Source organism: Acomys russatus, chromosome 7, assembly GCF_903995435.1.
Source record: "Acomys russatus chromosome 7, mAcoRus1.1, whole genome shotgun sequence".
NCBI lineage: Eukaryota > Metazoa > Chordata > Mammalia > Rodentia > Muridae > Acomys > Acomys russatus.
Genome location: NC_067143.1, coordinates 62,110,485 through 62,126,439, shown reverse-complemented (window position 1 = coordinate 62,126,439; position 15,955 = coordinate 62,110,485). Strand labels below are relative to the sequence as shown.

Sequence of the window (15,955 nt, the reverse complement as noted above, 5' to 3'; positions counted from 1 at the left end):
TGGGTACTGGGACCAGAACTCCAGTCCTCCACTGGGAGCACAGCAAACACTCTTAACTCCACAGCCATCTCTCCAGCCCCACCCGGCCCACACCCAGTGGTTTGTTTTTGTTTGTTTGTTTTTTTAAGCAATTAATATATGAACAGACACTGAAAACTCCACAGATGAACCAGAAGTGCTCCAAGACAGGGCTGGAGGAGAGGGGCTGGAAGAGGGCGGCTGCTAGGTTGAAATAGCTCAGGGGAGGGGGCTGGAAGGGGGATGGGGGTGGGGTCCTGCCCTCTGCTAGGCTGCACTTTCTCCTGACTGAAAATCTCAAAACAGAATAAAAACAGGAATGTCAGACAGCAGAGGCAATGGGTGGCAGTCAGCTTCAGGGTGACAGTGACCACAGTCTTAACTACAACCACACTGTTTAGGAGGTACCACGCTGACCCCTGGAATAACCCAGGAGCCCACAACTACGTCCAGGCCGCAGGTAAGAACAGCGGTCCTCAGGATCAATGAGGGAGGGAAGTCAAACTCAAGTGCAGCAGCTAAGGGAAATCACAGCAAGTTGTCTTTGCAAAAAGGCCAAGAGCTGTCATCTGTAAGCCAAGAACTCCAGTACAGTCGGAGGAAGGAGAGATGCTTCCCCCATGGCCATTTTTGGCGAGAAATGGGTGGGGGGGGGGGGAGAGAACCCATTAAAGTGGGAGAAAAGCCAGGCCTGGCAATCTGCAATCCCAGAGCTCAGAAGACAGAGGCAGGAGGATGTAAGATTGAGGGTAGCCTAGGCTAAGAGCAAGATAGTGTCTCAGAAGGGGAGAAAAATACAGGGAAGGACGAAGAAAGGACAGAGGGAGTTGGGCAAGAGCAGGAACTCCAGCAAGAAGGAAAGCTAGGAAGCCTGAAACCTTCCCTCAAAGGAGGCAGATGGAAAAGGGTCTTAGCTGGACTGAGACCTGCGGCGGAGCGAGCATCTGCAAAGTTGGGAGGGACACACAGGAAAGCTTCCAGAAAGCTGGTTGTGAGATTTCAGGGTCCTCACACCCACAAGCACTATCAGTCCCTCCCCCACTTTTCAGGGGAGGACACTGTGCCTGGCCTGGGTCACTCGGTCAATAGCAAAAAAAGGCCGGGACGTAGGTCTAATGGCAAGGACACTCTGCTGGGCTGATTTGCACCAAGCACAGTAGTGAACCTGGCTGAGGGTGTCACGCCAAAACTCCACAACAAGAAGCATCTAAAAGGGACTGCTGAGGGAGCAGCTGTGATGGAGAGAAAGAACCCACAAAACCACCCCACCCCCTGGAGAGAGCACAGCAAGTTACAAATCTTCCACTCTCTTAAAACTGAGAGAGGACCGCCGGGCCTGGTGGCGCACACCTTTAAATCCCAGCACTCGGGAGGCAGAGGCAGGTGGATCGCTGTGAGTTCGAGGCCAGCCTGGTCTATAAAGTGAGTCTAGACAGCCAAGGCTCACAGAGAAACCCTGCCTCAAAAAACAAAACAAAACAAAAAACCTGAGAGAGGACCACCCTAGTCCCCACCCCATCTCCAAGGTCAGTCTCTGAGAAGCAGGTGCTGGCCCGGTGGGAAGATTGGGGGGGGGGGGGATTAGGGAGGGTAGTGGTGGTAGAATTCTTCAAGGTCACCTGGGGGACCCTATCCTAGCAAGAGTCATTGGCATAAAGAAGCCTTCAGGGAACTGACTAAAGTCTTCTGACAGCCAACCAAGAGAGGGCAAAGCAATCACTAGCTTCGCGGCCATACCTCCCCCTCCCCCATAGACCACAGGAGGCAGACAGACCCCCACCTTCTCCATTCCCAGTGGCCAGTCTCAGGTCCTTGCAGTACTGAAAGACTAAAGCCAAAAGCTAAAGCTAACCTTTGCTCTTTCCCTGCCAGACAAATAGAAGGCTCCCCTGGGCCACACCCAACTGTTTTAAGATCTCAGCCACAGGTTTATACTCAAGATAGAGAAAATGGAACTGCCAGAGATAAAGCATTATTCACCATCCATCCCCTTTCCAATGCAAAAAAGCATTAACTGAGAAGTCTCTTTGTTTCCATATCAAGGATTACCTTAACCCATTCAAATTCCACAATAAAATCTGATAGGTGAGTTAACCCTAAATCCTTTGTTAGTCGGCACGTCTAAGAACTCGCTGTGTGACCTTGGGAAGCTTACTAAACCTCTCAGAGCTTCTTCTGGGGCCTCAATTACAAATGCAGCTTTTACGTTTAAGTGACTGGTGTTTAAAACAGAGCCTACCTCTCCCGACCCCCTTCCTACCCAAATTCCCGCTGGGAAGCCCAGGAATTATTACAACTTAAAAGGGCAAGGGGGTAGGCTTGCTTTAGAAGTGTGGACTCCCAGATTCACCTCACGCACCCAAGAAGCTCCAGGGGCAGACACCCCAACATCACCCTAGACCAAAAGCTGGCAGTATGCCACCAAGGTAAGAGAACTTGCCTGGCTAGTTGAGTCCCATCCCAGCACAAGCCTGAGGCCACAGGAGACCCCGTGGCAGGGAACAGAGGGGCCAAGCCCCAAACTCCCCGAGGACCTTCAGTGCCCTCTTGTCAACCGACAGCATCAATGAAAATGTGTACCCTGGGCTCAGAGACCAAATCCAAAGGCTCCATTCTCCCTGGGACCTCAAAAACACTGAACAGAATAGAGCAGTGGAGACAACACAGCTAGATGAGGCCCCCAGAGCTGGGCGTGGTGGCGCCGGCCCTTGAACCCAGTGCTCCCGGAGCAGAGGCAAGAGAATCCCTGTTGAGTTCAGAGGCCAGCCTGGCCTACAGAGTGAGATCCAGGCCAGTCAAGCTATACAGTGAGACCCTGTCTCAAAAACAAACAAGAAAGACCCACTAACCCTGAGTGATTCATACTGACTTTGGGTTGAGGCAAGGATTTCTTCCAAACCTTCCTCAGACTCCACCCCGTTTCCCCCACCCTTGTGTAGGAACTGATAACCTAAGATCCCCAGCTCCTTCTCCACAGGACCAAAGGCCCCAAAGGAGGATCTACACCATACACACGAGAGCTCACAGTACCGCTGGAACCTTCCAGAATCTAATGGATCAAAAGTTCCTTCTAAATGAAACTGTTGGTCTAAAAGGAAACCAACCAGCAGTCTGAGTCTGAGTCTGGCCACTTCAGTACTTAGGAACTGATCCACAGAACAGCACAGGGTGTGGAGGGGTCTGGCTAAAATGGAGCATGTGCGTAAGGGAATCCTCCAAGAATCCCCTCCCCCGACATAACCGAAGGGCTGAGATGCAGCTGAGTGGTAAGGCACTTTTCCAGCATGCAGGAAGTCCTGGGTCCCATCCTCAGCAGCATTCTCCTATTAGAAATGCTACATTCCAGCTGGGCAGTGGTTGGTGGCACACGCTTTTAATCCCAGCACTCGGGAGGCAGAGGCAGGAGGATCTCTGTGAGTTCGAGCCCAGTCTTACCTACTAAGTGAGTCCAGGAAGGGAGGAAGGGATAGATGAAGGAAGGAAGAAGGAAGGAAGGAAAAGAAAGTGACTTGGGCTCCTTCCCCTACAAACTGGATGTTCGGCAAGTAGTCCCATGTCCTGTCCAGAGGTGACTTCATCTCCTACATGATCCCTCATGATGTCATCTCCTTAGATGCCACCAGCTTAAGAGCGCTTGCCAAGCAGGCATAGTTAGTTCCCTGGTTTAGATCTCAACAGTAGGATCAGAAGCTCAAGGTTCTCCTTAGCTATACAGCAAGCAAGTTTGACCCTAACCTGGGCTCTATAAAACCCCGTCTCAAACAAACAAACAAACAAAAAAGTAAATTTAATCAACAACTACAAAAGCACCCATCATCCGGGAGCCAGTAACTCGACATTACTGGCACTTAGTAAGTAATAGATTCCCCACACTTGGTTTGTTTTGAGACAAGGGTCTCATGTAGCTCTAGCTGGCCTCGAACTCACAGAGATCTAGCTGCCTGCCTCAGACTCACAGGGCTCAGATTACACAAGGAAGAACCCAAATCCTCTCACATGCTGGGCCAGGGCTACACTCAACCCAGTGTGCTCCATTTGAAATACCCTTGCAGGTCCCTCTAAGCGCAGTGTTCTCAACCTGCAGGTTGAGTTTATATTACAATTCCTAACAGTACAAAACTGCAAGTAAGAAGAAGCAACAATTTTATAGTTAGGAGGTCACCACCACACAAAGAACTGTACTAAAGGGTCACAGCATTAGGAAGGCTGAGAACCACTGCTTTAAAGGGCCTCTCTGGGTTTTCCTGTCCCCACTTCACGACACCCAACAAACTGACATAAGCTCCTTTCATTAAGCCTAAAAATTAATTGCTTGAACCACCACTAAAACTCACGGGACCTGGCAGGGTGTACAACAGAGGGCAGTCAGGGCAGTGACTAGACCCCAGGTGCATCACTTTGAAGCCACCGTTCACACACTATAAAGCTTAACCTCTGCCCTATACAACACACAGCCTCTCAGGAAAGCCAGGGACAGGGCTCTGTCCCGTTGAGAAATCTTGTGGCCAGCCCTGCCTTCTTCCACCACCATTGCTCTCTTCCCTGCGACATTTTTAGCTTTTCAGACTAGGAAATCGGACTGGGTAGTGCACCACCCTTCCACGCATGGCTTCTTAAGAGATAAGGAAAGGAAGCCGATAAAACGCAGGTGGTCCCTGGCTCGGGCTCCCACAGAGCAACGTTTAACTGCTCAGCCTGTTCAGCCAGAGCGGCCTTAAAAATCAGGGTCAATGACACACCCTGATCTCTAGCTGAGAATCTGAGCAGGGCAGGACCAGTGAGGAGCAGCTGACTTCAAAAACTACCCACGTGAACTGGTGGAAGAATTCAAAAGAATAAAAAGAGCAACGGGCAATCTGGCTTCTGAGGAGTCCAGCAGTTGGCTCACTTATCCAGGAAATACCTGGGATTAGATATTCACCACTTAAGGTAACAAATGCCCTACCCCCTTAAATATGCAAATAGAAAATAAACAGAGGAAAAAAGCTGCAACCTGCGCACAAGCACCCAAATTAGCATGTGAAATGTACCTGAGATCCAGAAAAGGAGAGGCTTAGAGGAGCAAAGGGCAACTGTGCAGTCTGCAGTCTGGGCGCTAAGAACAGCCACTCCTGCAGCCGGCCTGAGAGCAGACACTGACCAGCGGAAGTGCCACTCCAATGCCTCATCCCGTTTTCCAGGTGAGGAACCGGAAGGCAGCCCTGCCTTAAGCAGTCTCAGAGTTCCAGAGAGCGCCTAGCTCGAGGAGGCCAAGTTTGATGCTAGCCTGTTCTATGTAGTGAGCTCCAGATCAACCACAGCTACAAAAAGAGTAAAAACTAAAATTACAGAGAGGACAATATAGTTAGGCATGAGCTGTGTGTGTCCCTCTCTGCCTCCCAAGGCTAGGTGCCCTCAGAATCCGCACCCCACCCCCTCCCACCCCCATGTTTCTGGAATGGTTTTCCACAAAGGTCTAAGTTCTTCTATGTTGTCTCCCTAGGAAAAGGCCCCTTCCAACAGTCAGCAAAAGAATTTATAGACCCCAAGCTCAGCAATCAGGAAGAAAGCCCCCCCCGAAGACTTTTCTTTTGGAAAGCTATAAATGACCTGTATTCTGAAGAATTTTCAGGTAATTCTTTATTACCGCTTTGCAAAGATAACTCCAACTATTATATATTTACTGATGGTTTCCTCTACTTACTGTATTGGGGTTGGGGGTTCCGAGTGATGACGGTAGGGACTTTGCATGTCTGCTTAAGCCTTGTCTGGATGACAGAACCTGGTTTCCTGAGGAACCACCTCCAAAGCCACCCTGCAGGCTGACCCTGAGGCAGTCCCTGGAAAGTCTGGTCCGTCAAGTCAACAGGCTAGTGAATACTTTATACTTTAGTTAGTGCACTGAGCCTTCTCTCCAGGTTCACAGACAGGTTGGCAAACAGACATGGTGGTACCAGCTTGCAATCCTAAACATTCCAAAAGCTGAGGCAGGAGGATCATGAATTCCAGGCCAACTTGAGCTATATAAAAAGATCTTGTCCAAGGCCACTGGAGACATGGCTCAGAGGTCAAGAGCACTGTCTGTTCTTCCAAAGGTCCTGAGTTCAATTCCCAGCAACCACATGGTGGCTCACAACCATCTATAGTGAGATCTGGTGCCCTCTTCTGGCGTGCAGGCACACACATGGAGGTAAAATACTGTATAAATAATAAATAAATAAAATATTTTTTTTTTAAAAAAGATCTTGTCCAAATTGGAGTGGTAAGAGAGGGGAGGCAAGGCCGGGCATGGTGGCGCACGCCTTTAATCCCAGCACTTGGGAGGCAGAGGCAGGCGGATCGCTGTGAGTTCGAGGCCAGCCTGGTCTACAAAGTGAGTCCAGGATGGCCAGGGCTACACAGAGAAACCCTGTCTCAAAAAAACCAAAAAAAAAAAGAGAGGGGAGGCAAACTGGTTTGGTTTGGTTTTTCTAAGACAGAGTTTCTCTGTGTAGCCTTAGCTGTCTTGGAACTCTCTTTGTAGACCAGGCTGGCCTGAAACTCACAGCAATCCACCTGCCTCTGCCTCCCTGGGATCAAAGGCATGAGCCACCACACCAGGCCGGAAGAAGCACCCCGATGAAGAAAACCAAAGCCCAGAGACATAGCAGCTGAGACAGTCCAGAATGACCCAAGTCTACACTTCTCCACACAACCTCACCCCTGGCAATGTGACAGTATGAGATGCGCTTACTACCCACTCTGGGACTTGTCTCACACTGACTGTGTATAGTCTGCGCGCTCTGAAGAGTATTTGCAGTCACATGGATTATCAAGACCACAGCATGGCCAGCCCCAAGATCCTCCCATTCCTACACAATTAGGCTTCCAAAACACTCAAGCCGGCCAGAGATATATAGCTCAGCTGGTAGAGGGCCCGCGTGTCTGCAGGAAGTCCAGGGTTCCAGTTCCAGCACCACACAACCAGTGACACATGCCTGCCCATAATCCCAGTACTCAGGAGGTAGGAACATGGCCACCAGTTCAAAGTCATCCTCAGGGTAGGTACAGAGTGAGCTCCAGGCCAGCCTGGGACACATAAAAGAATAAAAGAAAAAAGCACCTCTTGGACTAAGGATGTAACCCTGTGTGTGAGAGAAAGAGGGCGGGGGCGGGAGTGGGGTTGGGGGAATAGAATAGAGTTTGATGCTTAGTACCACAAAGGTGAAAAGAAAATAAAGATTTGCCCTTTAGAACTCAGGAAATTCAATACACAAACCTTCCCCACCAGCTTATCAGTCACTCCCTCTGCTTGTCTGTCTTGGAGGGGCCTGGACACTGCTCGCTGGCTGCCTCCTCCTGATCACCAAGTCACTGTCACTGTCTCAATGCTCAGTAACAAGCTACCGCTCTAGAAAGATGAGGAGCACCCGGATGGCCAAGTGCCCGGGAGGAAAGGAGAAGAGACCTAAGGGCAGGAAGCTGAGCAGTGTAGTCACTGCAAGTTTCATTCAGAGCTGCTGTTGGGCTCACCCCTGACCCCTCAGTGCTCTGAGGCACAGGAGGGGCTCTACAGCCTACCACCCCCCACCCTCACCCCCACCCCTCCACCCCGACCCCACTCAGAGCAGGGCCACAGCAGCCAGAGCAGAGCTCTGCCCTAAGCCCTGGGAATCACATCTGGAAACAACTGCAGGCCTCTGCTGGGGAGTTGGTGATGCCAGACAGAGAAGATGGTCTGGATTATTTTCCTGGTCCTTTTATACAAAAAAGTGGGCCAGTAAGATGGCACACATACGCAGTCAGTGAAGAGTTTTTTTTTTAAAGATGTATTTATTATGTATACAGTATGCATCAGATCTCATTATAGATGGTTGTGAGCCACCATGTGGTTGCTGGGAGTTGAACTCAGAACCTCCGGAAGAGCAGTCAGTGCTCTTAACCGCTGAGCCATCTCTCCAGCCCCCTGTAAATAGTTTTTTACAGTAGGACTTTGTGCTCATTGTTTTTGAATTCCATGAAGATTCCTCTAAATTCCTAGATGCAGACAGCCTCACAGACAATTGAGAAACCACCTACCCTGACCCCACCAGAGGATAAAAGGAGAAACAGATAGAACATGGTCCTCTCCCCTCAACAAACATCCTCACGGGCCTCTAAGGAGTCCAGCCTTTCAGGCTCTGCGGCTGGTGTTCATGGTATGAGGCGGGTGAGTCATGAGTCAGCCATGAAACCAGTCTGTGTGCCCTCAGTTACAAATCCAAATGTCAAAACATGAAAACAGGTGAGGAGCCGGGCATGGTGGCGCACGCCTTTAATCCCAGCACTCGGAAGGCAGAGGCATGCAGATCACTGTGAGTTAGAGGCCAGCCTGGTCTACAAAGTAGTCCAGGACAGCCAAGGATACACAGAGAAACCCTGTCTCAAAAAAAAAAAAAAGAAAGAAAGAAAGAAAGAAAACAGGTGAGGGGCCTGAAGAGTGGGTGTGCACGTACAGATGGGGAGATGACTGGGAAAAGGGTCTCACCTCAACTTCCCAGGTGTATGTAACTGAGGTAAAAGCATCTGCTCAGGGGCTGACAAACCAGTGACCATGTGCATGGCCGAACCTCCTCAGCCATCCCTGTGTGCAGGGCCCAGAGGCTCACCAATCGGCTAATTCTGACTTTCAATTGCCTTGAGCAATATTCTAGAAGCGTCTCTTAACAATTCCTGGTTATGAAAAGCAGCCGCTTCCTGTCCCCAAATCATACATGCCCCTTCCAGACATACATGCCAAGCCTTTTTGCACTTCATGATGAAGGTGAAAGAAAACTAGGGAGGTCTATCACAGAAACCTTTTATCATACTAGAAACAGCAGCAATGGTATCTCCTGGGTACTTAAAACAAAAGACAACTCCTAATTAAGGGAACGCTTGGCTCTGCCAATATTGAGTCTGTTCTTTGCTGGTCTGTCACCGGCAACACCTGAGGAGGATTTTCCGACAGCACCAGCATCCCTTCAGATGATGGGGAACTCTGACTTTAGTTTAACCGCTAGCATCTCAGAGCAGCTCTGAGGTGAGGAAGCATCAAGAGAGAAAGGACTGAAAGAAATCCTACCAAAATAAATAAGGGCTCACAATGGTTTGGGAATCAGGCCCCAGCACAGCCCAGCCCCGGGTGGATGGGTTATCTGAAGAAATCGAGGCATATCAAAGTGCTACTGATAACCTGACTCAGTAGACCGCTTCGCAGAGACCCTCATGGGCCATATGGTGCCCCAACTTCTGCTACAACAACAATAGGCTCGCCTGCCCAGAAAGCACCGTGGTCAGAGAAGCTCAGCAGCAGAGGCACGCCGCCGGCTATGGTGTTTACATTTTATCTTGTGCTATTAGCTTTGTGTTTCCCCTAGTGGGGACTTGAAACACACACACCACACACACTTCACCTCAGACACCAGGGCTACCTGCACACGTGTGTGATCTGCATATGTGCTTGTGGATGCGGACAGAGCAGGTGAACAAAAGCAGATGTCAACTTCAGAACAGGAATATGGCTGGTGGGGGAGGGTGAGCAAGCAGGCTCCCAGCTAGTGCTGGAGCAGACAATGCTCTTTTCTTAAAAAAAAAAAAAAAAAAAAAAAAAACACTCTGGCCAGGAGGGCCTCCGGGAGTGACTATTTAAAACACTCGGCTTCTTTTATTCCACCCCCATCGAAGTGAATCCAGTTCTTCGGAGCCAGAGCAAATGGAGTCATTTGGCTTCTGTGGGTTCTCTATGCCCTCGGCAGCAGGAACTGGGCCGTCTAAGTTGTCCTTACTTTATTAATTTCGTTTTCTTTGAAGAAGATAGTACGGTCAAAGAAAAATTTTAGGATGCAGGGAAGTGGGACAGATGCTGTCAAAGCCATCAGGAAGTCAGGTGTGAAGGTAACAGGTGTCGCCTGCCCAAGGCTGGGCTGGCACGAAAGGCTGGCCCAGGATTTTGTCAGTGAATTCATAAGTATTCTACGTGTCTTCCAATTTTCTTAAATATTGCAGATGATCATAAGATATTAATTTATCTAGGTGACTCCCTATTAAAGAAGACACTGAGCCGGGCGTGGTGGCACACACCTATAATCCCAGCACTATGGAGGCAGAGGCAGGCATAGGTGCATCCATGTGAGTTCAAGGCCAGGTTGGTCTACAAAGTGAGTCCAGGACAGTCAGGGCCATTGCACTGAGAAACATCAAACAAACAGACAAACAAACAAGGACACTAGTTTGCAATAAGAACTCCACAGCTAAGCTGGGCGTGGTGGCACACTCGGGAGGCAGAGGCAGGCCGATCGCTGTGAGTTCAAGGCCAGCCTGGTCTACAAAGCCAGGACACACAAAGAGACTCTGTCTTGGGAAAAAAAAAAAAAAAAAAAAATCAGATGACATAAAAACTGCCCTAAGATGCAGGTCCCTGGGGTGGCTTAAAGCACAAATGGAGGCAGAAGTTTCTTTCTCAATACCCACAGCAGAACTATTGCAAAAAGGTACTGATTTAATCTGCCCACCACCATCCCCACACCAAAGTGGACAACATTCTTGGATGAACTTCTCAAATTGTCTTAAACATTCTCAGATTTTTTTTTAATCCCTTTCAAGTTAAATTGAGATTACACTTGAACTCCATCCAAGAGCAAAGCTGAACTGAATTATGATAATTAGAAAGCTGTGCCTATAATTTTTTTAAAGGCAGCACAGTTGATGTATTTTTTTTAAAAGTTCATGCCAGAGAATATAAGTTCAGTATGTTCTCACATAATTAGCATTTGCCACCATTATCAGAAGTTTTTCAATTTGCCTATCACTACTGTTGTATATTCCTAGACCTCACTGCTGTCATACATGCCTGGGGGCTGTCAGATGCCTGGGGGCTCCAAGAACTCGCCCCTGCAGAGGCGGGGATGCCTAACTTCGTCATCAGTAAGTTGGACCACGTTTAAATCTAAGCTCATTTTCCAACACCCTTTCTTTCCAATTAAGAAATAATATTAATCCAGGGTTGACAATGTGGCTCAGTCCTCACAGGGGTTGCCTGCCATGCATGAGGCCGGGAGTGTGAGTCCAAGCAAGGGTGTAATATAAACCGAGCTCAGTGGCGCGGCTTGTAAGCCACCATGTTAGGAGAAGGAGCAGGAAGATCATGGGTTCAGGGCCATCCTCAGTTACACAGTAAGCTGAGGAAGTCCTGCTGCACAGGATCTGCTTCAAAAAACAAAGAGAGCTAGCGAAATCCTACAGCAGAGCCTCAGAGGCGACTGCGAATATGAAGACCAGGTTAAAAAAAAAAAAAAAAAAAAAGCACCAAGACAAGAAACACCAGCCTGAAATGGGGGGAAGGGGGGTGGAGGGGGGCTGCATGGCCCTCCCTTGGGTAGCCATGACACTGAAAAAATAGCTTCTCTGGAATGCCACTCCCATTATCCAACCAGAAAAGAGGTGTGTGTGTGTGTGTGTGTGTGTGTGTGTGTGTGTGTGTGTGTGTATGTGTGTGTGTGTGTGTGTGTGTCCCCATCCATTATGTCAGGAAACCATCCTGAGACACCCACCTTCATAACCGAACAAAATGGGAACTTGGGATCTGAGCGCACCCTGTGGGAAACAGTGGCCTGGTCCCTGCCCTACAAAGCCAAAACTTACCATTCCCCTGGACCAAGTGGAAAAAAAAAAAAAAAAATACACATTTCAGAACTCTCCTACTCTGTCCCAAAGCAAAGCCCGAACATTTCTAAAGAGATGGTCACATTTCACCCTCAAATGCAATGTACACGGAGCAGCACTGAGGCAGCCCATAGAAAAGAGAACCGAGGGACTGGCAACTCCGCTCACGTCTTCGAAACTAGACAAAAAGCCCCCCAAAATGGAAACCCAAATATTCCAGTGTTACACACTACACCCTAGAAGGCAGGTGGGTGGAACACCCTGTTCAGAGATGCACAGTAGCTGCCACAAAACCGCGTCTAAATGAGTCTACGCAAATGCCCATCCTGAGATGGCGCTAAAGACAGACCTGAACAGGAACCGCTTGGCTTTAGCGCCCTGATGAGTATGAAACAAAACATATTCATGCTACATGACTTAGGCTTCAACTTAAAGTAAGGTGAACTGAAGCCTCTACACCTGACTCAAGAAAAGGCAGCACACAGCTAGGACGCACGCCGGCAGCCAAGCACGGCTTATGCTGGTCAGTGAGGGTGAGCCACGATATAGTCTCCTTACTGGGTTCAGAAGTAGGACATAAGCAGTCCGCAATCCCAGTTACCAAACTCTAAAAGAGACGTTGCCTTGGTTAACAAAAATGATGATGGTTTTCTTGCAGTTGAGGGGGGTGGAGCACTCGCCTTTAGCCAGTATTTCTCAGGCCTCTGGGCGTAGAGGGAGAACAGACCCTACTCAAAGTTGTATCACTGGGCAGATTCGGCACATCTCCTACTCAGAAATACACAGAGACTTTTTTTTCTGTTTTCATACTCCCTTTATTGGGGAACAAAACCAAGCACCAAAAATGGTAGCTTCGGAGCAAGGCCCCTAATTTCTCTGCGTGGATAAAATCATTGTTTTTAAGGCCGCCGGACTGTACACAGTTATCTGTCCGGGCCTCTGCAGTGATAAGAGGCCATCACAATTTCCACTTGCAAGCAGTGTAATTATGCTCACAATTAACCCATAACACATGAGATTAGAGAGGAAAGTAATCCTACAGATGTTCAAGCTCTTGTTCAAGCATGGATTGGGGACTGAGGGGAATTTATCCATTTCCAAAGGCGGCAACAGCTCCCTAATGCTGCTTAAGGGCTTGGCTCTCCGACTGCTCAATATATACCTTCCCAGACAATATGATACCAAACACAAGTTTAGACACAGACGGTGCCATAAAGATATACCTTCTTACATTTGCTTCTGCACATTGTCAGAACCACCTAAAATTAAAACTGGTTATGTACTACTGAACTTTTTTAAAAATTTTTTTCTCTTTTTTTCTTAGTTTTCTGTCTTCTCCTCAAATCAGGAGATGCCACCAGCATCCAAAGTTAAGTATGTATGCGACCACAGAATCCCAGATGCATGCAGCAAATGGGGGCGGGGAGAGAAAGCAGGAGAGGCAGGAAGCCAACTCCCTACCAGACCACCCTCACGTTTGCAGTGCTGTGTGGAAAGCACATACTATGTGCCACAGCAGAACCCAGAGTTACCAGTTCAGTTTCCACAACCTTGGTCACACTATGTTAGGATGTCTGCCTCCTTCAAATTAAAGGCCACTAACTATATACATGTCCTGGTGAGTCCTGGCCTTTGCTGGTACAAAATCTTCAATAATCCCAGAGTTTATAAAGAACCCTAGTAAGGAGGAACTCACACAAAGATTCTTTCTCCCTTCCTCCTCCCTCCCCCCCCCCCTTTTTTTTAACTCTTCTGTAACGACAAAGTGTCTCTCTGGCTTTGTTTCAAACTTGTTTTAAAAAAAATAAAAAGTATTCTAATATTTTCCTAAATCCGCAGTTTAAACAATACTTGCCATTAAACGGGAAATAAAATGGTTCACTGAGGACAGCAGCAAGCCTAAGTAAGGGAGACAGCTTATCAGCTCTTTTTTTTTTTCAGCTCATTTTTTTTATACCAACAACAAATAAAAGAATTGTAAACTCTGTTGAAAACCTGCAACCTGAGAGTCCCACACAGAGTTACACATTCAAAGAAATACTACACAAAAATATCTTATGACCATTTATGGAAATACTGAGATTAGAAAAATACGCCTTTCCTCCTTAAAATCATCAACAATTTCAAAGCCTGCTGTTCACAAAGGTTCAGCTTAAACGCATTTGTCTTTCCGGAGTCGTGGTGTAACTGGCTCTACTGTTTCCTTCTAAAGAGGGAAGATTCTTACCAAAGTTGGATCTAACTAAGTCTGGCCCTTATAAGCATTCAGATGTGCCTGGGCCCAAAGATCCTGCTATTCACAGAAAAACGCAGACTCCGCTGAAAGGCGGAAGCCCCTGGCACAGTCTGTACAGCCTAAGGACGATTCCCAGCCCTAGTCTCAAGGCAGATTAGCCCCCACCCTGGAGTTCAGGCTTGCACAGACAAGTCACCCCTTGGCTCCCGGTAGATCGAGTCTCCCTAACGGGAAGGATCTGTCCACCCGGGGAACCACCTGCAGGCGCTCAGCACACCTAGACCACCTAAACGTCCACAACGAATAAAGGCCACAAGGCGGGGAGCGGTCTAAGCTTTGCAGTATCCGTAGGAATTGAAATATTTTCCTTTCACTATTTTGAAATCTGATCGTATTTACAGACCTGTTTGCCCCAAGGACCTCGGCTCCTTTCAAATGCGCTATTTTAATACCCGGCCTTTCTACGGTTCCCGATTCCTGGAATATCTGTCTGTAAGTTTCCAGCGCTGCCTGAGATCAATTTGCATTTCTGTAAATCACAGACAGCTTCCAAGAACTTAACAAGCCTCCTGAGAAACGCTGGTGGCTGGTATTTCATTGTTTCATAAATATTTTTATACGGGTGACACCATTCAACTTTAAATAAGTCTTTAAAAAAAAAAAAAGACGATTAAAAGCGAGGGAAAGTGGTCTGAGTTTTATTTTCTCCGGAAGAGGATACGCGAAGTGTGAGCCCCCCACCCCCCGCTCCGTCGTTTTCGACTTCTTAAAATGTAGCTTTGGTTTTTTGTTTGGGGTTGTTGTTGTTGTTTTTTTTTAATGCATTAAAAAGAAAAAGAAAACTCCTAGAAGTTGAACTTTCTTTCAAACGGGCCTCTGGACTTTGAAAACAAGTGGTGCTGCCGCGAACAAAGGCTAAAAGTGTCCCCAGATTTTTTCCCCCTCTTTGGGCCCTCCTGGGGATGGTTTTTCTCCAATAAACAAACAATCCCCCAGTATTTCCTACTGAGGGGAAGTTTTCCAGGAGAGTCGGCTCCCGGGGTTGGTGGTAAGTGCGACTCAGTCTTTTTTGGACACAATGTTTCTGCTGACTCCTGAAAATTTTCCACTTGAATGTGCACTGGAGCGGCGGCGGCGGCGGCAGCGCTGGAGAGGCGGCAAGGGCGAGAGAGCCCTCTTTCATCTCCCGGGAGGAGGAGCCCGGGTCCGCGCGGACCCCGAAGGGGCCGGGCGCCAGGGAAGTCGCCCCGCTGCAGGCTCTCGGCTGCGCGCCGGACGCTCTCCCTACCGGCGATCGCACCGAACTCGGCGCTTCCCGGACAAGGAGCGCGGGAGAGACAGGCGTGAAGGAGAGGCGAGCGGGGCCGCCTGTTGCCGCGCGGGGCTGCGGCCCAACTTGCAGGGCGGCGCAGCCGCTCCCCTCCCGGAGCATCGGGAGCACCGAGAGCCGCACACAAAGCGTCGATCGCGGTGACGCCTAGGCAGCCCGCGCCCCCAAGTCCGCCCCGCGCGCAACTTACCTCGGCCGCCCGGGCGGGCGCGGCAAACTTCGGGGCGCTGGGCCGCCGCCCCCGCTCTACTCCAGCCGATACTCCCCGCGGTGCTCCCGCGTCGGGCAGCCCCAGCCTGGCCTCGCCGGCTCCCGGGACGGGCAGGGCGCGCCGGGGCAGCTGCCCGCGCTCGGGCGACGCTGCGCTTTGGGGGGGGGGGGTCAGCGCATGGCCTGCGCCCCGCCGCGGCCGCCCCGGGCCCCGGCCCCGGCGCGCGGACACCCCGCGGGCTGGAAGCGAGTGTGCGAAGTGCTGGGGGGGCGCTCGCGGCGGGCGGCGGGGCCGCGGAGGCTCGGCTCGGCTCGGGCGGCGCGGCGCGGCGCGAGCGATGCGAAGAATGTGCGGAATGAGGACAGGAATGAAATGAACGCCAGGACCGAACTCGCTCCGGAGGGGTGGGGCCTCGGTGACGTCATGCCGCCGGGGCTGGGTGGGGCGGGGCCTACCGCTGCGGTGACGTCATGTATGTGGGGCGGGGTGCGTGGGGCGGTGCTTGGCGCCCAAGGGGGAG

At 49.8% G+C, this 15,955-nt stretch overlaps 1 protein-coding gene across 1 annotated transcript in view; it reads right to left on the bottom strand.

The window, feature by feature from the left end:
* The window catches only part of Tead1 (TEA domain transcription factor 1), a 225,281-nt gene extending 209,737 nt beyond the window's left edge, over positions 1-15,544 (bottom strand). The window contains 1 exon segment of the mRNA XM_051149248.1: positions 15,415-15,544. The gene's annotated coding sequence lies outside the window, so the exon portion shown is untranslated.
* Positions 15,545-15,955: the final 411 nt, after the last annotated feature.